This window comes from Hyperolius riggenbachi, chromosome 1, assembly GCF_040937935.1.
Source record: "Hyperolius riggenbachi isolate aHypRig1 chromosome 1, aHypRig1.pri, whole genome shotgun sequence".
NCBI classification, from domain to species: domain Eukaryota; kingdom Metazoa; phylum Chordata; class Amphibia; order Anura; family Hyperoliidae; genus Hyperolius; species Hyperolius riggenbachi.
In genome coordinates, this window is record NC_090646.1 from 347,364,545 (window position 1) to 347,388,883 (window position 24,339).

Below are 24,339 nucleotides of genomic sequence, written 5' to 3' on the forward strand. Positions count from 1 at the left end.
GGCAACTGGTATTGCTTAAAAAGAAATAAACATGGCGGCCTCCATATACCTCTCTCTTCAGTTCCCCTTTAAGTCTTATTTTACTCGGGAAGAAATTTACTTCTTATTTGTATGTTATTACAAGTATTTTACATTTTAATTTTTTTCGTGATAGTGGTCCTTTAAGGGACCCACGTGGAATGGGCAGTACACATGTTGGCTGTTACCGAAAAAAAAACTACCTACTTTTAAAAATCAGAAAATTTATAGCACCAGGTGTCCAGAATTTTTGTAGTAAGTCCAGAGTTTGAGCCTGTTTTCTGTAGTAGAAAGGCAATCATGTTTTCTGCTGCTTGCTGTGTAAAACTTAAATGTCTTTTTTTTTTTTTTTTAATCTTACGGTGCTCTGGTGTCAGCTTTAGCAACCTGAGCACGCAATATTCTGCAGTGTGCCATGTTCTGTCCTCAGGGACAGGGAATGCCTGCGCCTGTAGGAAAAGCAGTTACCGTAATCCTCAGAGTAGAGGTAATTTCTCCCATTCCCTTCAGCACTGCGCCGCCTTTCATCTGTGCAGAAAGTGTTAACTACCATAAATGCTGTCATAGAGGGCTAGCCTGGGAGGTACAAGACACAGAGCACACAAAGAATACAGCATGATACGCGGCAGGTGTAGAAAGTAATGAAAGTGCAAGTCTGATGTAAAACGACGATAGCATAGAACAAATTTGTAACATCTAGCATCTAGTGTCTCGTCGTGGAAAGCTGGCAGAGGAGCTCCGAAGTGAGGGCAGGAGATAAGTGGACGCCACCTTGCAGCAGCAGCAGCAGCAGCAGTGGAGAGTTGGAGGAATCTATTACAACCAGATTTCAGGGAAGAGGCTGGAAAGCTCATCCCCGATTGGGCAGTGTCTGAACATGCCAGTGCCGAGAAGGTGCAGACAGCCCGTAATGTAGCGCAACAAGCAAGCCGGGAGGTGAGCCTATCTCCACCATTAAACTAGAAGTGGGGCTGAACAATTTGCAAAACAGCTGGCTTTCAAGACTGTGTCTGAACTTGAAGCAACCATGGATATTGCCACTGCGTACCTCACCTCTGGATACCCAGATTGTAGAGCCTGAGCAGAGGCAGGAGGCTTGAGGGCTCGTTTCCACCATAGCGAATCCGCATGCGGCGACGAGATGCGGATTCGCTTGTTACACTGAAGTGGCCGGGGCTGTTTCCACATGTGCGGCGTGCGGGAGCGATTTGGCGGCGGGCCAAATCTGCACGACGGGACCCACAGAATTCGCCTGCGTCGGGAATCCGTGCGAATCGCCGCTAATGTATTTAATAGTAAAAACGCATGCGTTTGTTACATGCGTTTTTACCCGCGATTTCTCACCTTTTTCAATGTTATTTTGCCCTGGCAGTGTCATGGTTAATTTCGCATGGCACTCTGCCATGCGAAATCGCACGCGAAATCGCGGGTAAAAACGCATGCGGAAACGCATCCGCATGCGTTTTTACAAGCGTCGGAATGCCGGCGAAATCGCGTCGCAACAGTGGAAACGGGCCCTTAGAAGAGGAAAATGGGCACTGCATGGGGTGATTCAGTACTCGATGTATGCAAGAAGATGCAGTCAGTTTGCCAAAATTAAATATGCAGCCTTTTTGAAAGAGGGTAACTTTGCTTTATTAGACGAGAGTGATCTCCATTTCCCCTCTGTTAAGATAATGCAGCGTTTCTGTTGGTTTACATTAAGCAGTGACATAGAGTAGACTGTAGTAAATTATTCAGCATACCCACTTTTACATTAATTATCCTGGTTTCAACATCATAAACACTTAATATATCTATGTATTGTTGCATATTGGTATGTAAGCCTGCCTTTCAGTGATACTTAGCCTAGTCTGTTTAGCGATGTGGAATTCAGCCCCCTGAATTTACATCACAGGAGACTGGGCACGGATGTCCTGGCACCCTAGACTTTGCCCTCTATGGACCGACAACTTCTCACCACACCGCGAGTGTGCTGGCGGTTCCAGCTGTCACTTCTCCCTTACTTCCCTTGCCCGGTGTAGGTGCCCCTTAGCATTAGCTGGCCAGAGGTACCCTCAGTATTAAAGGGGCATTATTGCGAAACATTTTAAAATGTGTGCAAACATAGACAAGCATGCTTTTTCCAGAGTAAAATGAGCCATAAATTACTTTTCTCCTATGTTGCTGTCACTTACAGTAGGTAGTAGAAGTGACAGGTTTTGGACTAGTCCATCTCTTCATAGGGGATTCTCAGGGATGTATTTATTTTCAAAAGCACTTAGTGAATGGCAGTTGCTCTGTCCAACTGCCAGAAAACTGTGTAGCGAGCAGGGAAGCTGGCCAGCATCATTGTTTAAATCCTTTTTAGGGAATATCCTTATAAAGAATAAAAGCCTTACCTGAGAATCCCCTATGAAGAGATGGACTAGTCCAAAACCTGTCACTTCTGTCAGATTTCTACTACCTACTGTAAGTGACAGCAACATAGGAGATAAGTAATGTATGGCTCATTTTACAATTTTTCGCCATAGTGCCCCTTTATGTAGCTAGAGGTGCTCCTGACTGAAGGGAGATCTGGTCAATGGAATGCCGAGAGCCGAGTGAGTAACCTCTCATTTACACTCTGCTCAGGACTCTGTATAGGGAAGGAGGAAGAGAGGCACTAAGGGAGGGAAGTGCCTGATGGTAAATCTGGGTCTGATTCTGGGAAACTAGGTAATAGTTCTACTAGCTTCAGAACACACTGTAAACAAACATTCCGTAGTGATGTACCTGCCAGTACTAAAGATGTTGCCACCTGTAATAGAGTTCAGAATGTGCAGCCCCATACACACTAGATGAAACTCATCTGAGACAGCCAATAACATTTGCCCCTGCTGAGAATCCAGCCGTGTGTACAGCAGCTTCCTTCCCCCACTCAGCCAGCAAACCACCTGTTGGATCATTTCAGCTGAGCGACGGCCAACAGCAAAATTCTCCTCACTTACTACACCTGAAGTCCCTCCCGTGCTACTCCATCGGCCCTCAACGGCCCTGCATAGCAACAGAACAAGTCGCTAGCCTAAAGGCTAACAACACGCCTGTACAGCTTCAGCCATTCAATGTCGCCTGAGGGATCTGGTCCCATCGATCTCAACCGGGCGACATGCCTTGTATGTGTGCACAAGGCATTAATCAGGGTGTGGAAAGGGTGAAGAAAGATTTCACAATGGGCAAGCACTGGTGAATATTGTAAAGAAAAAACAAAACATTTTTTTATCATTACGTTATTTTCACTACAGTTCCTCTTTAAAAAAAGAAATGGCCCCAAGAGTATTTTCCTGTTAAGAAAAGTGCAGCATGTCTCAGTGGCCAACTGACATCACCTATGCAGTGCAGAATTAAATAACACACGGGGTGTTACAACCTTGTTGTGTGTATCAGACTTGTACTTTCATTACTTTCTATACCTGCAGGTATCCTGCTGTATTCTTTGTCTCTCCTTCCCTCTATCTCCCAACCAGGCTAACTATCTGTGATAGCATTTATGGTAGTTAACACTTTCTGCACAGATAAAAGGTAGCGCGGTGCTGAAAGGAATGGGAGAAATGACCTCTACTCTGAGGACTACGGTAACTTCTTCTCATAATCAGAGGCAGGCATTCCCTGAGGACAAAATATATACAGCACAATTAAACTGCAGAATATAGCGCGCTCAGGTTGCTAAAGCCGAAATGATATCAGTGTAGGAAGCCAGCGCAGATTAACTGAAAGGTAAAAAAAAAAGGCAATTGTTCAGTTTTACACAGAGAGCAGCAGAGGTGCCAGTGGGAAAAAAAAACAGAGCTATGGTAAATATAACCTACTGTAATATTTATCTTGCTTACATGGGAATATATAAGGGGAGAATCTGGTTGTTTTAAGAATCAGCTTGTCTGTTTAATAAGCACAGTGTGGCTTGTGTTACTGCTGCTTTTACGATGGCTCCAAATGCAGCTTTATGATGGATGAAAGCCAGGTTAACAAAGCACACAGACATAAAAGTACAAATGATCAAACACAGTTACCACCACACCTTGCCACACAAAATAATATTGAATGACTGCAAGGCAAACAGCACACAGTGCAATAAGATAATCACCAGCGCACAAATAACATAGCGTGATAGCACTGAAATGATCCATAGAACAATAACAGTAAATATTCCTTAATAAAATATGGAAAGCTATATCTGGGGGCACTACAGGAGTCAGATGTACACTCATCGCCACTATTCAAGACATTGTACCCTGAAGAGCTACCATTTCCAGCAATATTTTTAGCGATAGGGAGTGTCTTAGTGGCATTGAATATATTAATTGATCCTTTAGCGAAGCAGATCATTATAGCTGTGGAAGAATAGGCTCACACACTTATCTATGTGCATATATATGGAGTGATTACGTATGCAAGTGCTAGCAGCCAGAGCACTTGTTACAGGAATCACAGGGCTCGAGAGACTTGTTGCTTCCTAGAACCTATTTGAACTAGGTGAGTCTGCATCTAGTGCCTCCCAGAGTGGGGAGGTGTGTGTGAGCAGGACTACATGTGGTTGGCTGGCATCACTGTTCCTGTGTATATATAATAAGGTACAGTCCCGGCTACTTCATAGGCAGACGCTGGCAACAGCCAGAGAAGACCACCTGCAGCTACCGCAGTCACAAGTCAGAGCAGCTTCCTTATTATGCCATCTAAACCTTAGAAAGCGAGGACCTTAAATATAAGTTCTGATAGATTTCACAATATATTGCAGTTACTGAAAATATTCTGTTGAGATCATCTGCATCTGGCTACTGACTTCTGCAGCAGGACCACCAGCTTATCCTACGTAGCGACTGATCTTCCAGCAGCTGCTTGTACAGTACCAGCTAGAAGCTACAGGTAGGTGAATCCACTGTGCTATCTCAGTACAAAGGACAGCAACATCCTCACAACAGGGCAGTAGCAGGGGCATGCTGATGCCTGTTGCTTATCACTAATGGATAATCATATTTTCAGGGCAATCATATGAAAGAACTGTAAAAGTCAGAGTGCATAGTTCTTATTTCTGCACAGCAGATTCAGGATATAGTTGCCCTTTAAAAATGCCGTCTTGCACACAGGTTTTATTGAACCCAATGGGGAAACTGTTTCTGGTGTGTCAGAACAGTAAATGTTAGTTACAGTGTCAGGACCTAGTCACATAGCATTTGCAGGGAGATGCAGAACTGCTGCAGACCTCCATCTATCTCTCTGTCAGAGCGTACCCTGGAAAAGTGAAGATACATGTGTGTTTTCATCTGGCAGTAAACAATGAGCAGTTTTTTTATCACCAATGTCCCCATACACAGGAACAACCTAATTGGATGATCTAGTCTGTATCAGTGTAGCACTATCAGATACATCTTTTCTGTTATACCATGCCCCACATGTTCAGTGAAAGGGTGACATCATGGGAAAGGGATGACATCTTATGTAAGATTTAATAATGCACAATTTGTCATGCCTAATTATGAAGATGTCTAAGGAAACTGCAACAAAGGTAAAGCAGTTACCCTGAGTAACCAGCCTGGTATCAGTTGTTAAATGCAGCAAGCATTCTGATTGGTTGCTCTTGGGAAGCACTCCGCTTTTACTCCAGTTGTCTTTGCACTAATCTTGATACATCAACCGGTCTATATACTGACATCTAACAATATCTCACTCTTGGTCAGATATTTTTCCACATTGTATTAGATAAAATGTCCACACCATCCCAGTTGATATAACTCTGCAGACGCCAGATCATACGAATATAGTTTAGCATTGCTTTGTATTGTAGTAAGAGGGCTTTTCAGTCTCTTTTGGCACCCTATACTTTCCTGGTGGTTCTGGGCCACCATGAGCTATATGGGTATTCTAAAGATCATAGGAAGTGACTGTTCATGCCCAATTAAGGAAGCAGTTGTTTACTCAATACATCAGAATAGTGTCTGTTTTATGACCATTTCACCACGTTTATGGAAGTCTTCAGTCATTCTCTTTGGGAGCAAGAGAAGAGGTCAGTACACCATTATGTACGTCATGACCAAGTATTATTCTTCAGTGCTGTAATGTAAGTGCTCCATGTATAATCACATCATTGACTCCGTGCTGCAGAGAACGCCGTTCTAAAGTTCAATTGATTAAACTTTTCCATTGTGCAGTAAAGTGAAGGAGCTATCATTAGCCTTCCTCCATTACAGTGTTACTGTCAGAGGGTAGTGAGGTCCAGAGACCTACAAGCAGCAGAGATGCAATGGGCAGTTGGCAGCAGCGCTAGAGAAGAATGGAAGAAGGCTTGGAAAGAGGCATACTGCTATTTATAGCAATATGAAATACGCATTGTTTTCATATACTGACACAACTATTAGATCAATCTCTTTATCTTTTAACTGAGTTTGAGTTTCTGTTAGATCCATTTTCAGTAGCTAACAGACTCTTACAGGTTACTGTATCTTAATTATAAGCAAGCATAGCATTGGCCCAAATCCTGGTCCATGCAGAATTGCCCCACCTCCCCTGCAATTACATCAGGCATTGAACAGATGTTTGCTTTTTTTCTTTGTCTAAGGCTGGTCATAGACATCACAGCAAGAATCACTGCTGCAAATACATTGCTACCGTAAATGATCCCTCTTTAGAAAGATCTTTCCATAAACCTGCAATCTCAGGTTGCTTAGATGCCCCTAGTTATGTCAATGCAGGCAAAAAAGAGAGTCCAGTCATTGAACTTGGCATCTTTTCTAGGGGAAAAGGCTAGCAACTTCCAACAAAAAATGCTCTCACCCTTAAATGTATGAATGATATGCTTTTGTGTCTTTTCCACATATAAGTATGTATAGAGCACATTGCAGCAGATTTACTAAGGTATCTACAGATCTCCTAACTTCTGCAGTGGAAATATCACAAATGATACAGCAAATCTGGACTGGATTCATTATGCATATGCTATAAGGTGAATCTGAGTCAGATCTGGGTTGCCAAGAGGCTTGTGAAATACTGATTGGATAATTGCAGTTGCAGATCCATAATTAGAGTCTATTTTTATGGAAATTCACTTGAGGTTAGGTATATACCAATGTAGAGAGAAGGCTCTGGATAACATAGAGCCCTCCCAGTCATCAGTCCGTCCTGTTGTTCCAGCACCGTCCCCTTGAAATTCACTTTAAATTAATAATTACAGGAGATCCTGAGTTTGTAAAAAGAAATACATAAAAATCTCCATGAAGTCATATATGTGAGGCTGGCATCATACAACTGTGAATTCACTTACTTTCCCGCAATGTACACTATGGTACAGTCATTATGGTTTACTGATTTATTTCAATCAAAACCTTTTAGAAGAAAAAATAAAAGTCCAGTTCAATTTTGCTGGACAGCTTCACTCACTGGAGATTCATAAGATCTTTAGGAATGCTTCAGTCAATCGCGCCCACTGCCTCCCTATAACTTTATGGCAAGCTAGTAAGCAAGGTGTTTTCTACTTTTTCCATGATCCCTTAGTTAGAGATGTCCGCAGCAATCTGTGCCGATAGACATAGGAATCATCTCTGGATTCAGCAGAAATTTGCAAGACAACCATCATCTCACATCTATCACAGTGTCAGTTATTCTTAAAGTGTATCTGAACTACCAAATCAAAAGCGGTCGACACACACCACCAGGAGTATTTAAAGCGCAATTACCATTATTTGTACAAAAAGACATATGACATGAGTGGTGCCAACCTCTTTTGATTTGGTGGATGTGTGGCCCCTAATGGTACCAGGGTGCTGATCGTGGCATCTTAAAATACGCATGTGAGTGCTTCTTCTCTTTACAGTGTGGACAGTGTATCTGAACTGACGTAATACAGAGGTTCATTCACGTAGCCACGGTAATATTTCCATACACAGGCAGCGAGCGCACAGCATTATTACCGGTTCTAATGGCAGCAGTGTATTGGGCAGTTCGTGCATATGGGTAATGTGATTGTTATTACGGTAACATGCAATACAGTACTTGTGCAACATGCATTACCAGCGTAACGCTCTTTTTACCCTTGTATCACGGGTCGTGCTAATTGTGCAAAGTGCAGTATACTGCTGGTGTTAGTACCAGTAATATTGTATGCACTCCCTGTGCACAGCACTGTTACCTTAGCTATGTGAATCAACCACTTGATGAGATAAACATGGGTACATGTAGTACCAGGCCTACTTAGAGGTTCACTGAGTTAACTTGCTAATAGTGTTAAATGTATAAGCATGCTCCCCTGAGTTCACTTACTATTCTTTTGCATTGCAAGAGTTAATAAACCAGTGCTTTTATCTAGGCTAATGAGGCAGTCTAACAACTAGGGCTCTCCTGAAAAGTAAAAAGAAGCCTAACACTTTTATCTGTCTTAACTCCCTTGGTGTTATGATTCTTTCCGGATTTTATGCTGGGAATATACGCTCGATTATGCCGCTGGATCGATTCCCGCTCGTCCCCGCGGGCGCCTGGATCGATTCCCGCTCGTCCCCGCAGGCACTTCTCTTATCTTCTGCTCGTTTTCCATATCTTTTTCCATTGTTCCGCCCGCGGTATCGAGCGGGTGATCGGACATGTCGGAATTTATAAATCGAGCCATCTAATGGCTCGATTCAGCGGTCAAAATGTACCGTGTATCTCCAGCATTAGGGTCTAAAAGCAGTGGAATTTTTTGCATGCTTTTAGATCCTAAAACCTGGAAAAAATCATGCTGCTAGGGAGTTCTGCAGCAGCCCAGCACTCACTCACCTCCCTGGGATCCAGCGCTGCAGTTTTCCCTTCGTTCTCCGGGTGGCGCTGTAACCCTATAGTCGTCATGACGACAGACGGCGATCTCACCAGGGGGAAGCAGAGCCTTGGCGGAGAGGAAGAAGAAAGGCGGCCAACGTCGGGATCCCGAGGGAGGTGAGTTAAAATGCCCACTGTGCACTTTGCACTGCATAGACCTCCTGGCGACTACCACGAGTTTAGCTCGGGGTTACCGCTCCTGGCATGTTTTTTCTACCTGAGCTGAACTTTTACCGCTAAGGAGGTAAACAAACACTGCTTATAACCTTATAACACTAATGTTAATTAGTTCTCGACCGTAGGTGCCAAATAAACCAGATCCTACCTCAATGTGCCACTGGCTGCTGTTTATACTTCACACATAAAATTGCAGCCCTTAAACTGAAAATAAGAAAGTGAGACTGCAGGAAAGTTCTATGTACCTCCCTACTTCACATTTAATTATATATTATGAAATAAGTTAATTTTCAGTTCAGGTTGTGCTTTAAAGAGAACCCGAGGTGTGTTTAAAGAATGTTATCTGCATACAGAGGCTGGATCTGCCTATACAGCCCAGCCTCTGTTGCTATCCCAAACCCCACTAAGGTCCCCCTGCACTCTGCAATCCCCCATAAATCACAGCCATGCTGTGAGGCTGTGTTTACATCTGTAGTGTCAGTCTCAGCTGCTCCCCCGCCTACTGCATAGCTCCGGTCCCTGCCCCCGTCCCTTCCCTCCAATCAGCAGGGAGGGAAGGGATGCAGGCAGGGACTGGAGTTCTGCAGGAGGCGGGGAGAGCAGCAGACTGACACTATAGAAATAAACATAGCCAGCTCTGACAAGCTGTTTGTCAGCAGCGTGGCTGTGATTTATGAGGGATTGCAGAGTGCAGGGGAACCTTAGGGGGGTTTGGGATAGCAACAGAGGCTGGGCTGTATAGGCAGATCCAGCCTCTGTATGCAGATAATATTCTTCAAACCCACCTCGGGTTCTCTTTAAGTATAATAAATGCAATATACTTGCTTTATTTTAAGATACTGGCATGTCACTCCAGTATGGACAATAAAATCTGCTACTCTGTGCTTATACTGATAGTAAACACTGTGTGCTGATGTCAGCTTGAATGTTGCACCTTTGCATTTATTATCCTCCCTGTGTTATCAGCACTTCAATATATGGACTAGCCATAAGCAATTGGGCATTTCAACAAAGGGAGTATTTTACATCACAACTAAAATCAATAATACATAAGCATTGCCATATTGATCAGAACCCCATGTTGTGGCATTTTAACTGTGTTTAAGTATAAGTACACTGACACAATAAAGTCTTATACTAGATGTCTTGCAAGATCTTAGATCACATGTGTTTACCCTTTCTGTATCAAACCCCTTTGGTAGTCACCAAACCCAGCTACCTTTAATTTACAAATCATAATTTACCTTTGAAATGGTGAGCTTAGCCACAAAGCCTGTTTAATAATGGACTAACATGCGCCATCCACAGCCACATGTTCATTGGCGCAGGCCCCACCTCTGTCCCGGACGCTGCCTGAAGCCCACCCATGGCTGCAAGCGTGCCAGGCACAACACGCATGGACACCGGAGGATGCAGGACATGAACATTATTATATAGTATGAATTGGTTCTTGAGTTAGGGGTTTCATTTGGATTTCAGGCAGCATTTAAAGCTTGCCTGTCCTTATGGAAAATACAGAGCCTAGATGTATAAGCATGCAGTCATTATATGCAGCACTATTCTATGTGCTTGTGTTGTTAGCAATAACCTTATTTACATGGAATACAACCTGCAGAATGTTCCACACATCACTGTGACACGGAATTGCAGAAAACAATGCAGTGTACCGGCTTGTAAAGAGGTCTGTTGACAGACTCCTGCAGTTCTGTACATCTAGCCTATAGTAGTATGTAAACACTGCAGACACACAACTGTATGACAAGCACAGATACGTTAATGTTCCCTGACAGTATATAACCGGGAATTGGTACTATGCCTAGTTAGTTTGTGCTTTTGTTGGGCATAATACATGTTAAGGAGGATTAAAATGTTATATAGTTGTGACATAATCTTATCCTTTATCGATAAAATGTCAACATTTTATGCAGCAATTTACATAAACTGATAAAGGGTACACAATGTAAATTTCAGACGAGCAATCATGAAAACATTACACCTAAGGAGATGATCAGCATCACCCTTGTACGAGTCCATAATCTATCAGGTCAAATCTTATTACCAAATGATATAAGCCCTGAGGGGCAGCAAAAAGAACAAAGCCCTTCACCTGACATCGGAAGCCTTTTCTTGAATAATTCTGCTTCACCTAATGATCAGGAAAATGTCTGTGCTTATCTGACATTTCCATATCTACAAGACTGGTCTATACAGAGAGGATGCATTACCAAGACTGGTGCAAAGAAATCTGTAACTAAACAGTCAGAATCCTCATTTCATTCTACAGCATTGTACAGCCGAAACCTGACCATTGCTGTAGACAATTCTTCAGTTCTCTGTTTGAAAAATGAATCCCGTTGAAGTTAATCAGTACCTCACATTCCTTGCTACACGCACTGTCCTGTTGTGGTAAGAAGGCTAAAGTTAGTCACCTAGGGATTCAACCCAAGAAGGCTAGCTTGTCTTGAAGTGACACTGAAGTGAAAAAAAGTATGATATAATGAACTATATGTCTCGTACAGATAATAGAAAATTAGTAGCAAAGGAAAGAGTCTCATGTTTTTATTTTCGGGTATAAAGCTTGTTTTTTCTTCATAGCATTGCATCATTCTATCATATTTGCAATTTACAAAGTATACTGTATTTTAAGCTATGAAACAGAACAGAGCTAGTGACCCTTTAAACTTCCCTGCAGTAAAAAGATTATCTGAAGCTGCCTGTCACTGTTTCTTGTGTCACTGAAGTATAAGTGCCTCAGAGAACAGCACTGTAGCCAACTAAACTGGTCAGAGAGCTCAGAGAAGCTCTTTTGCATAGATAACAAGTGAAGTTTCTTAACTTTTCCTGTACTGGAAACAGTATGAAACTCATATCTGTGCTCCTAATGTTGTATTTCTTAGCTGTACTACACATACAAATCATTATCTCATAAGTTTATTTTCACTTCAAATACCCTTGAAAGCTGGTCATGCATACTTAAAGGGAACCTGTACTGAGTAAAATTATTTAAAATAAACACATGAGGTAACTTCAAATGAACATTAAATAGTTACCTTGCCCTCAGTTCCTCTCAGAAGCTCACCATTTTCTTCTGACAAAAATCCCTTCTAATTCTGACAACATTTTGTCAGAACTGAAATATATCAGTTGCTGTCAGTTATGTATCAGTTGCTGTCAGTTAGAGCTGAGAGGAGAACTGATGTGTCCATGTTTCCCTATGGCTCAAGTGGACGATGTTACAGTTTAACTTTGTGCTGACCAGAAAGCTGTTAGGGGGTAATGGCCATTTTCAAAATGGAGGACGGAGAATTCCATTGATCACAGTGGACAAACAGGACGTGGGAGAGGAGAAAGAGATTGAGCAGTAGACTACACGGGAGGTAAGTATGACTTGTGTATGCTTATTTTGACTTAATTTTCAGTTCAGGTTTTCTTTAAGATCAGGGCTATAACTATAGCCCCTGTGACCCCCATGGTGGGGCCTGGAGGCTTTGAGGGCCCACTTGTCTCCCCCCTTTTGCAAGGTAGCAGAGCAGAGCATTCTATTTACCTGCTTCACTGTGCATCTGGCCTCCTTCCAACTGCATGCACTGTGCTGCATACATGCCTCCTGGTGCAGTCACGTTACATCCGTCAGGAGCCTGAGGCAAGTATGCTACATATAGTTAGTGGCTGCAAAGAGAACGCCAGACCTGCCCTTGTGAGCTTAAAATCTAGAGGGTAGAGGGGTGGAGGCACGAGGAAAGAATTGCTATATCCTCAGAAAATGCTATAGCCTCATGACACGTTTTGTTGCTATATAGGGAAAAGGTGGGACAATGACACAATGTGTCTTGGTGCGTCTTTCAGCGGGCGGGGTAAGGAGGTGAACAATGTGCCTGGCCTAGACAATCTGGCACGGCAGAACTCTCTGCGATGCATTGAGGAGGCTGTACACATGCTAGATTCTCTGCAGAGATTCACCCAATCGGCCGCATTGGCCTAGGGCCTACTAAAGTTGGCACTTTATAAATCAACTAGAGGACCTAAGCCTGTTAATATAACGGGCTCTAGACCTCCCTCACAACTACCCTCCCGCCCCTATCACCGCTGCTATCCACTGCATGTCACCGCGCACCCTCCCACGCACCGCGGGTGCTCCCGCTTTCCTGGCCCCATCCTCCTTCTGTCCCAACGGCCGCCCGCATGCTGCACATATGCAGTAGTAAAAACGCACGGACACAGAGGAGGACGCAGGGACACATGGGGTTTATTATATAGGACTAGTGACCTTAGCCCTTTTAAAAAACGGGCTAGGTCTGTCACTGTGCATGCGCACGCGCACATGTCCGTCGCGCCCACCCGCCACGTGCGCGCACGCCCACCAGTCTGTCCGTCCACCCCTTGGCCCGTCATGCCTTGCAAGCCGCGCCTCACTCCCCCCTCAGTGTCTTTGCGTCCCTGCACATGCGCAGAGCGCAAAAGGACACACACAGGGACATGGGACGCGGAGACACTTACGGATTATTATAGAGGATAATAACAAAGTGTGGATGAGGATTTAGCCATTGTAGATATCCCCTAGTTTAAATCTTATGTTTTATGAGTTTAGTTCAGGTTTAAATGCGCACAATAACACACATAACAGTGACTTACTCTGCTAGTATGTTTACTGAATGTAGGAGATAAAAGGTGAAAAGGCTGGATAGTGTAATGGTTAAGGGCTCTGCCTCTGACACAGGACACCTGGGTTCAAATCTCGGCTCTTCCTGTTCAGTAAGCCAGCACATATGCAGTGAGGATCCTTGGGCAAGATTCCCTAACACTGCTACTGCCTATAGAACGTGCCCTAGACAGTGGCTGCTGCTCTGGTGCTTTGAGTCCACCAGGAGAAAAGAGTGATATAAATGTTCTGTGTCTTGTCATAAACACGGGAAGAACATACAAACCCCGTGCTGGTAGTCGCAAGACAGCTATCTACTTTCTGTACACATGACAAACTATTTCCTTTACACATGACAAACTATTTCCGATTTTCGAGCTCAGCTTTACTAGCTCTGTGTGCAGCACATTTTTAATGCAACTAGTTGTATGTGGTTTTTAGGTGTGCATTGATAAAGGGATAACACAGGAGTATCTGCAGCTCAGATTACATATTGCAGTCTTTTTTTCTGTATTGCCTGTAAGCTGCTGGAGATTTTTTTTCCTAAGGCATCTCTGCTTGTAAGGCAGTCAGTTTGTTGCCTCCAGCAGGGCAGTGAGGAGGATAAGGGCTGCCTAGTTATAGTTACGTGTTCATTCTGCAGTGTTCAGAATACGTGTAGTCCTCAGGCATACATGACCATTATCACTTCTGCTCAGCTGGCCACATGTATCATTATGCTTCTCCTCAGTTTTATTATTTCCTTTAATTGAAACGTTGATGGAAACAAATAGGCTATTTATGAAACACAGTTATCATTTACACCTGGCTTGTTCAACATCTGGCTGAAAATTGAAATCTGAATTATGATGTGGATATCCGGTATGAAAAAAAATAAAATAAATGCAGCTTTATATAGAGCCGATGAGAGTACTTGAATCAGCCACCTGTAATTCCCTGCATAGCTATGGGGACATATACTGTACTCTGCCATCCACAGAAACTCACCTTTCATTCATTCCTCTGTTATGAAATTATATGAGAAGTCATGTATTCTTGCGAGTCTCTTTTCTCATTGGAATGAAGGTGGTGGTACTGGGGGGAATTGTTCATTAGGGGTCCCTATGTACTAAGAGCAATATTGCAAGTCAGCTAGGGGCTTCTGCTATTTTTACAAGTTCCTCTGTTTCCAATATGCTTACCTGTTTTTATCGCTGTAGGTTCAATTGCTTTAAATATGCCATATTTGATTGCATTTGACCAAATTTCCAGCTCTCTAAATTGATAAAATGTTGTTCTTAAAGGAAACCAGAGACGGTTTAAACTATAAATTTGATACTTACCCGGGGCTTCCTCCAGCCCCATAAGCACCTCAGAGTCCCTCGCTGTCCTCCCGCGATCTGCCGTTCAGCCGCAATCAGCCCAGGAAACTGGCTCAGACACGCCACTAGTGGTCTCCTGCGCATGTGCAAGACCCCCTGTGAGGGGGGTGATAGTGCTGGAATGAGGGGACCGAAAGGGGAAAGGCGAAGGCTCAATAGGATCCAGAGTCTTCCCCCTCCATAGGTAAGTATCTGCCTTTTTTTGGAGTTGACACAGTTACTAACAAGACCTTAGTGTGTTTTATCAATCTCCTAAGTGCAGAGAGATGTTAATATTTGTTTTATATATGATATGTAAAGTTACAAAGATACAAAATAATATTGAGTGATTTCCTCTTTTAAAATATTGTTGAATTCGGTATTTAGTCTCATGGCCTGTATATTCAGCGATACAGAGATCACAAAATACATGAGAACATTTATTTGTGCAGTCGGGCTGGTCTCTGTGCTTTGTGTAATGGTTTGCCCTGTAACCAGAGTACAGTGAATTATTATGAGCTGTGCTTGTGTTCTGCTTGTTAGCTTTGTTTCTGTCTCGCCCACCTGTGGGAGAACAGGTAGTAGACAGCATCCACATAATATAGATTCAGGTCATGTCATTGCTTTACATTCTTGAGGTTTGCTGTCAGATGAGAGGCTTTTCTGCTGGGAAATGCTGCCTGCTAACAGGATCACAGTGTTTTGCGGTCACTTTCTTGCTAAGCTGATGCAGCAGCTCTGTGATTGACATAAGGAATCCCCACTCTGATTTTACATTCATAAGGCCCTTGCCATAAAAAGCTTTTATGTGATCTCACTAATATACAGCAAGTACTGTAACCCATGCAAGTCTCTCTCTCAAGAATGAATGGCCTGGTAAGGTAGGAAAGGTTGGAGGGAAGGAAACCTCCATGATCACAGGACACTGATTGCTTCTCTAACCAATGGCAGCATATGCACTGGTGGCAAGGCCAGTAGCAGGAACAATTGTAAAATACATTTGTACACATGCATTCTGTATAAAGATGTACATTTTCACCAGAGTAAAATTCACTATAAATGACTTTTTCCTATGTTAAAAAGAGAGGAGCGCTCTGAGATTTCCAGCAATGATAGATCAATTAACACTAGGAAAGGTCTCACCTAGTATTAGTGTGGCCGGTACAGCGTACTCAGCCGCGATTCGCATGCGTCCCTCTTAGGCAGCCGGGGACCGGGCTCTCCGTGGCAGCAAGGCAGAGACAGGGCGGAGGCGACGTCACCAGCTCCAGACCTCCTTGCGATGGTAGCGAGGACGTCTGTTCAAACACACGCTGGAAGGCGTGGTGAGCAGCGTCCAATTGTCCGTGAATGGTGAAAATAGAGGCAGGGGAATAGACTGGCCACAGTGTTACAATATGGCACAAAATACATATGGGACTATAAAATAAAGGTTTATTAAAATGACAACGCGTTTCCCGGAGGAACATCCTCCGCTTTCTCAAGTCTTACCTATGTTATCACTTGCAGTAGGTATTATCTGTCTTACAGCCCTGAACCTCCTATTGACATGAGGGATGCTCAGGATTTCCATTAATTTTACTAGCACTGTCTGCTGACAAGGGGATTTTAAAGGTTTTCTGTGAAAGGATAAAGGATTTTGAACACAAATTCAGTTTTCAGGCATTCTGCAATACCACTATTTAAAAAACATCATAAACTTTCCAATTCTGAGAACACGGACATGCTCTCTTTAAAGCCGGATTGTCAGCCACAAAATCAAATTCCATTTACCCACTGCTCTGCGTTCGTTGTGCAACCTGGAACCTTACTGTATTGCAAGCACTCCAATCTAATCAGAAATGTTTCTGCTGTATTAAATCTCAGCTGTCAGCCTGGCTCTATTTGGTACATTGCCAACAAGAAGGACGCTTGTCATCGCCCCTCCTACATTCCTGCTCCTCACCGATTGGCTGAGGGCAGTTCAGTGTGACATGAGGCTGAAATCTGATCTTGCTGTGCTCACATGTTTAAAAAGCAGATTCTATGAGAAAAAAAACGAGTAAGGGAGGAAATGACATCAGTATTGGCTTCAGTCAGAGGGAACCAAAATGGCAAATGCCAGGAACACAATTCTCTTTATTAACTATATAAAATTCACTGAAATCAAAACGTGGACAGTACAATACATCTGTTATGTAAGTAGAACAAATAGTTATCTACTTTTATATGTGTTTTTTTCTGGCATAGTATAGCTGACCCTGCTACTTTAAAGGCCATCTAAAGTCATAAATGAAAAATCAGTGGGTGAATTTTGTGTCTGTATATAGTGCCTTAGATTCACTAAAAGCCCTTTACTTAGGTAACTGATACTTTTAGTAATATATACCTTATGTTTCTACTAATCCTTGATTTCCTGTAATGTTGACAGCACAGACTTCTCCTACATTCTATTGAGAAGTAGTCTTGACAAACTACAATTAGTACTGTAATATTACAAGCTGATAGCAGACAGTATTTCGCCAATCTTCGTTTTTCATTGTGTTGAGGATTTTAGTGTTGCAAAATTAACATACTCACTATTTATTCTAACAAACACAAAACAAAATTTCTGCGTTCAGTATACCTAGCCCACTACTAATTAACATAGCCACACCCAAATTGAATTAGGAGAAATGTAGTTCAAATATGAGTAATAGGTGTACGATGTTAGGGATAATTACAAGATTTAACGCATTGCCCAGCAGGTACTGCCACGATATGGCACAGTTTAGGCCTCAGCCTCACATCCAGTACATAAAAAAAATAGTCATAATTATTAGACATTTTTAAACATTTTTAAGATTTATGCCTGACAAAAGCAGAAGGGGAGATTTCAATAATATAATAAATACAACTTAACTGTATGTTCCTTATTTTACTTAAAGGAAACCTGAGATCAGTTGTAAGAAAGATTTTATACTTACCCGGGACTTCCTCCAGGCCCCATGAGCACCGCTGTGTCCCTCGCCGTCCTCCTGGGTGGTTCCATTCGGCTACAACCAGCCCCGATAATCTGGCTTGGTCACGTCAGTTGGACTCTTCTGTGCAGAAAAGCCCAACTGGCACAACCGAGACAGATTACTGGGGCTGCTTGCGGCCAAACGGAGCCACCTGGAAGGATGGGGAGGGATGGAGTGGTGTTCATGGGGCTGGAGGAAGCCCCAGGTAAGTATAAAATCTTTCTTACGTCTGATCTCAGTTACACTTTAAGATTAGCTTTAATTTAAAAAACAAAACAACTCCTGATTTTGACCAGTGGCGTAGTTAGAAATTATGGGGCTCCAGAGCAAAACTATCATGGGGCCCTCAGATGTAGGCACTCTTTAGCTATGCCACCTGTCAGTACCCTATAGGTATGAGTTAATTGGCCATATACATTCTTGTGAAATCTGCACTGCATATAGTCCAGGGGCACTAAGTGGGTGGAGAAACACAAGAAAATTAATAGTGAATACATCAAGTATCACCTGGGGCCCTCATAGCGGCAGCTATGGCTGCTATGGCTATTGCCATGCCCCTGATTTTTACTTCAATATATGAATCGAATTTATATATCACTACAAAAAGTTATCAACTTTAGCTTCAAAAACAATTAAAAAGCTTCAAACTACCCTTATAATGGCAATAAAGAAAGCATATAGCATACAGAACCTGGCTCACTAAGATGAAATTGCACAAGACAGTTACTTACTTTAGCAGTGCTGCGATCACATAACCAATTTTTGTGCAGCAGCAGTCAGATGCTCAAGCATGCAGGATATTGCACTTTTCGAGCTGTGCTACTGTAGCAGCACATGACTCCATTGATGTAAATAAGAAAACAGTGTGCATGTACATTTCCATATACCTTGCTATCCAGTGCAATGGCTAGATTGCAGCTTGTCTGTACATTTATCAGCTAAACGTGTGGGGTTAAGCCCCATGTACACAGTACAATTTTCCATCAGATTGGCGGATCTATTAGATAATTTCGGACCGCTCCGATCAGATTCCAGTCGATCTTGCCATCGATTTTGGGTACTTATCAATGTAAAATTGATTGCAAAAACCGATCGGAAACAATTTGGATGTCTACACAATTTCTTATCACCACTGGTCTAACTGATGGAAAATTGTACAGTGTAGATGGGGCTTAAGGATGAGAGGGGGAAGAAGTAAAATGTAGTTTTGCCTGAGGGCCCTTTCACACCGGCACGGTGTGTTGTGGCAAATTGCCTCACTGCTACTGCAGCCTAATGAAACCCTATGGGGAAGTTCATACTTCCCATGTTGTGGTACACTGCACCGGAAGTGCCCAATTTAACACTAGCGCTTACCTACATTACCGAGCGGCTCCTGACGCATTTTTTTTTTTAAAGTTGGTGTTGTGGCACGTATGTGCAATAGTGTATTTTTATAGTACGCTTCTGTGCACTTCCGCATACCCAAAGCAGGAAGTGTCCGCAAGTATCACTTCCTGCTTGGCCGTTTGCCAGACAGGGAACACCGTGTACTAACGCGGTGTTCCCTGAAGAACTGTTTTGTACGGTGCAATGGTCGTAATGCGCCGCATTGTTAACACTAATTTGCAGTCTGAAACCAGCCTAAGGCGAAACTGAACGTTAGATGAAGCAGGTTATGGCAGTAGGGATTAACTCACTCTGGTCACCGCCTCTGGCGCCAGCACTCCCAGACTCTCCCGATGCCTCCTTTACAATTAGAGGGGGGAGGTATTGCGAGCAGAAGGAGGGAATATCGGGAGGCTGAAGGGACATGAAGTGCTGATACCAGAGGCAGTGACCAAGGATGTGGCCTGCTCAGAATTTTGCTTTTGCCTGCTCTTCCTTGGTGTGCAGTACAGTAGCTGGCAATGTCTCTTTTGACAGCTTGACCTTGCCCAGCATGTCAAAAGTCGTTTTTTTTTGTAGCATTATTATTTTTAATTAAAAAAAAGAAAATGAACATGCCAATCCCTGTTTCCTCAAGATCCATTAAACTGTAGTCCTACATGCAGGCTTGGGCTAGCAAAATCCAGGGATTGTGGAGCCACCAGTGTTAATCTCTGCCCCTGAGCTAAATACCCAGCCATATCAAAAAAAGGGCAATTTAAAAATATTGAGGGGAAGCAGGAGCAACAAAGTCTTTACCTTTGCCCAATGTTGTGAAGAAGGGGCTCATCTTCATTGGAGCCCTGTTTAGGCCTCTTTCACACGGGAAGCTAAAGGTGGTGAATTCACTGCCTGTCAACTGCTCCAATCCAGTGTTGTGTGCTTGATAGCGCTTGGTACCAGCGGTGAAGAGTTGGTCACATTGGAGCGTGGCTGTGCTCAGATGCAACATGTCATGGTTCTCTGCCTCCGGGTAACACCACGTCCTGTGAAATGCTGACACGTGTTGTTACAAACACTGCCATTTGACTGCATTTTAATCGCACCCAAATGGCATTTATGGCAGACAGATGGGAGGCTGAACTGCCCAACAAGCATGCAGTTCAGCCATCTGTCTGAAAGAGGCCTTGCTAACTATAGGCTAACTATAGGAACCCAGATGTTTACCTCTCCAGGGTAAACAAGTAAAATGATTAATTTTTGACCCTTTACCTATTTATAATAAAGTTAAAATGTAACCTTTATTTGAAATACACTTTTTTTTCATCTGTATACCTTCTTCTTATTATTATTATTCTATATTCTCCTGTATAATTATGTCTTCTTCCAGCATTGTCATTTCTATACTTTTCTACTTCTTTGATCTTCTGTTCTTCTATTCTTTAAGTTGTTCTCTTCCTCTGTATTTTTTTTATTCTGTTTTTCTCTCATCTTGACAAGAACTCACTACTGTCTATTCCTGGCGCAATGGAGCTTTTGTTAGAAATTAGAACTATTACTAGTACCTGCTGGAGATTCATAAGGAAAAAGAAAACAAAAAAAAAATCCCTCTGGTGGGAATTCAGAGCCTGTAGGGAGAAATAGGGATGCAACGAATTCAAATATGGAATTTTCCAGCCAATGGGTTACTTGATCACTTTATTCTCAGGGACAGACTGGCTCCAAATTAATTGGGGTATACCAGTCTGCCTTGGGAACAAGGAGTTAACAAGGTGGGACGGGGGGGGGGGGGGGGGACTAGGCACACCTTTTTTATTAGGATGTAAATTTAAAAAAAAAAAAAAAAAAAAACCTTATTGAAATAAAAAAAAAATGAAAGGCCAAACGTAGCAAGGGTGTTTTATACACATCTTCTTTAAAACCAATCATAGGGTAAATGTTTAAAAATACATCTCCCTCAATGTGCTCTCTCCAGTTTTTGATTGGTGCACCTTTTTGTGGGAAAAAAATAATGTAAGGTAAATGCTAAATAAGCAGTGAGATGAAAAGAGTTTTCTTGTAGTGTATTTTTTTTTTGTTTTTTAGTTAACTACATTTATTTGTCATGACATATGAGGTACAGTTTCAGAAACACTTCTCTGGTTACTTTTTTGTTCACTGTTTTTTGTGACTTTTGACAAATACACTTGGGACCTGATTCAATTATCTTGCCTCCTGAGTTTGCCTGTATGAGATGCTTTCACACCTTAAAATACGGTCCCTTTTCAGCCCCCAGCAAGAGCAAAGTCCTCAAAAGAGTTTGATATTACATTTCTTGTCTACTGTTTAGTACTTTTTCACTTGCTAGGCACTGAAAAAGTTATTTTGTAGATAAAATAATAAACTATCTTCTGCGAAAAAGCTCTTGTCACAGGAGCCCTAGTGGCTGACCGCACTTAGCCTTCTAAACGGTGCCAGCGCACGGATCGTGCGAACTCTGGTCGCAGTCAATGCGCAGGAACCGTTAAGAATTAGCCGCAGACAACTCAGAAGGGAGCCTGTGAGACACGGGTAATTACAACGTACACACGATTCCACGGTATCTGCCACCACCACTGGTATGGGCCAGTGGACCCGATTTACTGACTGACTAGTCCTGCGAATAAAACGGTTAAACACACGGTATTCTGTCTAGCCAACAACAAACAAACAGTAGCGTATCTTCAGAGACCCGGGATCAGTTCTGTGTGTGCTGATAAGCAGGGTAGCGGAACAGTGAATGACTTGGAGGAAGTCTTTTATTCACAGCAATATAAATAATTAATATATACAGACAATTATTAAAATCAACAATTATTAAAACAGTAATAGCCAGTATAAAAAATAAAAGAAGGGAGAAAAATACTTAGTTCCTGGAAAGATGTCCTTTTTGTGGGAAAAATCAGAGTTCTGGGTTTCAATCAAAGTTCAGAGTTCAGACCAGGTGGATGCCAGCATATCCTCAAGCTGGCACCGATGAGTTCAAGATGTTTTCAGGGTGGAGGACCAAGCCCGCCTGCTGGCTCTGTGCTTTTGATGAAGCTGGTTTGGGGGTGTGGCAATGCCGGCCCCCTCTGAGCTACCAGCAAATGACAGTTCATTCCCTCTGAGAGATTTTAGAGCTAAACTTATGAATTGCTGTAACTCCTGAACCATACACGTTACATTTAGGGGGGTAACAGCTTCATACTTGGAGGAAAATACAGATTAATATGATATCCGACATGGCTAGTGCAGCAGATCAGGGTCCTGGGTAGATTCATACCTGGGTTGTAGGGGCCCCGGGCCCCTCTCAACTGGTATCAAGAGATCCAGCATGACCCTACGGATCCAGTGATACCGCGCTCATAACCACCCTATTTATTGTATTCTGTAAATGGGCAAAAGATTATATAGTACATTCATTTCTTCCTGCTAAGGCTGGAGTCAGCCTGACTGGAGTCCAGCTGTGTCTGCTTCTTGGGATCTCCCTCTATGAAAGGAACCTTATGGTTCCTGTAATTAGCATCTGGATGTGAAATCAGCTGGGACAAGCTTTCTGAACTCAAGGGTTTGCCCCTGCTCGTTAGCATATCAAAAGAGCCATCCTGCAGTTAAGGTGATGCTATTTCTCTGCTGAGAAAGGACTGCAGACCTCCTACACAATAAATCCAGATTCTATTGATTTGAAGCGCAATCGATGCAGAGAATCGAGTGCGATCGCTTTTTCTTCACGGGCGGTTACAGGACGCGCCTGCGGCCCTGCAACCGTCCATGACAGCTCTGAAGAAAAGTTTAGTATGATGTTCATAGGAAAAAACACGAAACCACCCCCAGTCCACAAGTGCTGTTGATGCAGGAAAGGTTACACAGAAGTGCTGAAATGGTTCCGCTTCCTGCTTCCCTTTCACTGTATTCTTGCTCACCCCCAAACTCGTGACGCTGTGCCAGCCTAGTGCGTTGATGCTAAGGTTGGGGCAAAAGTACTTAACGTGAGGCAGGCTCATTCACACACAAAAGGCCTGAAGGGAGTATGTGCTCTGAAACAGAGGAGCTGTGGATAGCTTCCGCCCATCAGAAGGTGTCAGTGATAGGGGATATCTTGACAAACGGTAGTCAAATGGACTGGAATGTAGAGAGAACATATCAAAGAAGTATCTGCCATTCCAGTTCCACCAAAAGCTCATTCTCACAGTGAACTATACTGAAGAGCATTGTGTGTGTGACTCAACCAACAACAACTCACTCTAGCAACTATATAAGTTTAAGAGGTTAGGTTAATATGACTCAGAGTAGTTTGGTTTGAAATAAGTTTAGCAAAAATACAGCACCCATCTGTACCCACACAAACTCAATGAGTCATAGGTTAGCAAAATAATAGAAATATATTTATTAATACAAAGCCAATAAAATCTCATAAAAAGTAGGTGGTCTGGTTGTCTATTGCAATTTGGTAGTACTCTGGCATAATACCATTCTAATTTACTATAGTCCCATTAGACATGCATAGTTCCTGAAAACACAATAAAAACAGTTCCATCAATATTGGGTGCTAAGTGGGTGCAAAAGAAAAGGTTTTTGGGCCGCAGATGAAATTCCACAACTGTAAATAACAGAGTGTAAATGCAACGTTATCCAAACATATATGCAGTTGATATGCAGTAAAGATGTGAGTCATCCAATGATATGATGATGCAGACCAGTTATTATTGCTGCCAAAGATCCAATATCCAGCTGAAGTGGTGTTCAAAGTGATCTGAATTAACACTGTTGAAAGGATGATATAAGGATGATGATGCAAGTCTCAGTAGTTATATTATGGAGACAGTACATTATGCAGACTTGGACATCTATATGCAGCTCAATATGAGTCATATGAAAAGTCCCAATATGAGGCAAAGCAGATCCAAAACATGATAAGTTGTAAATGCTGGAAAAATGATCTTTCATGCTTCTGTATCCACCAGAATGGTCTCCGTAGTGATGGGGTAGTGTGGTAAAGATGGCTGGCCGTGCGGGATGCACAGGAAGCTCAGTGTAG

At 42.7% G+C, this 24,339-nt stretch overlaps 1 protein-coding gene across 1 annotated transcript in view; it reads left to right on the top strand.

Moving 5' to 3' along the window:
- Nucleotides 1–210: 210 nt before the first annotated feature.
- C2CD4C (C2 calcium dependent domain containing 4C) overlaps nt 211–24,339 on the top strand; it is an 82,522-nt gene continuing 58,393 nt past the window's right edge. Inside the window, exons 1-2 of the mRNA XM_068271246.1 lie at nt 211–273; nt 4,772–4,899. The gene's annotated coding sequence lies outside the window, so the exon portion shown is untranslated. The remainder of the gene's footprint in view (nt 274–4,771; nt 4,900–24,339) is intronic.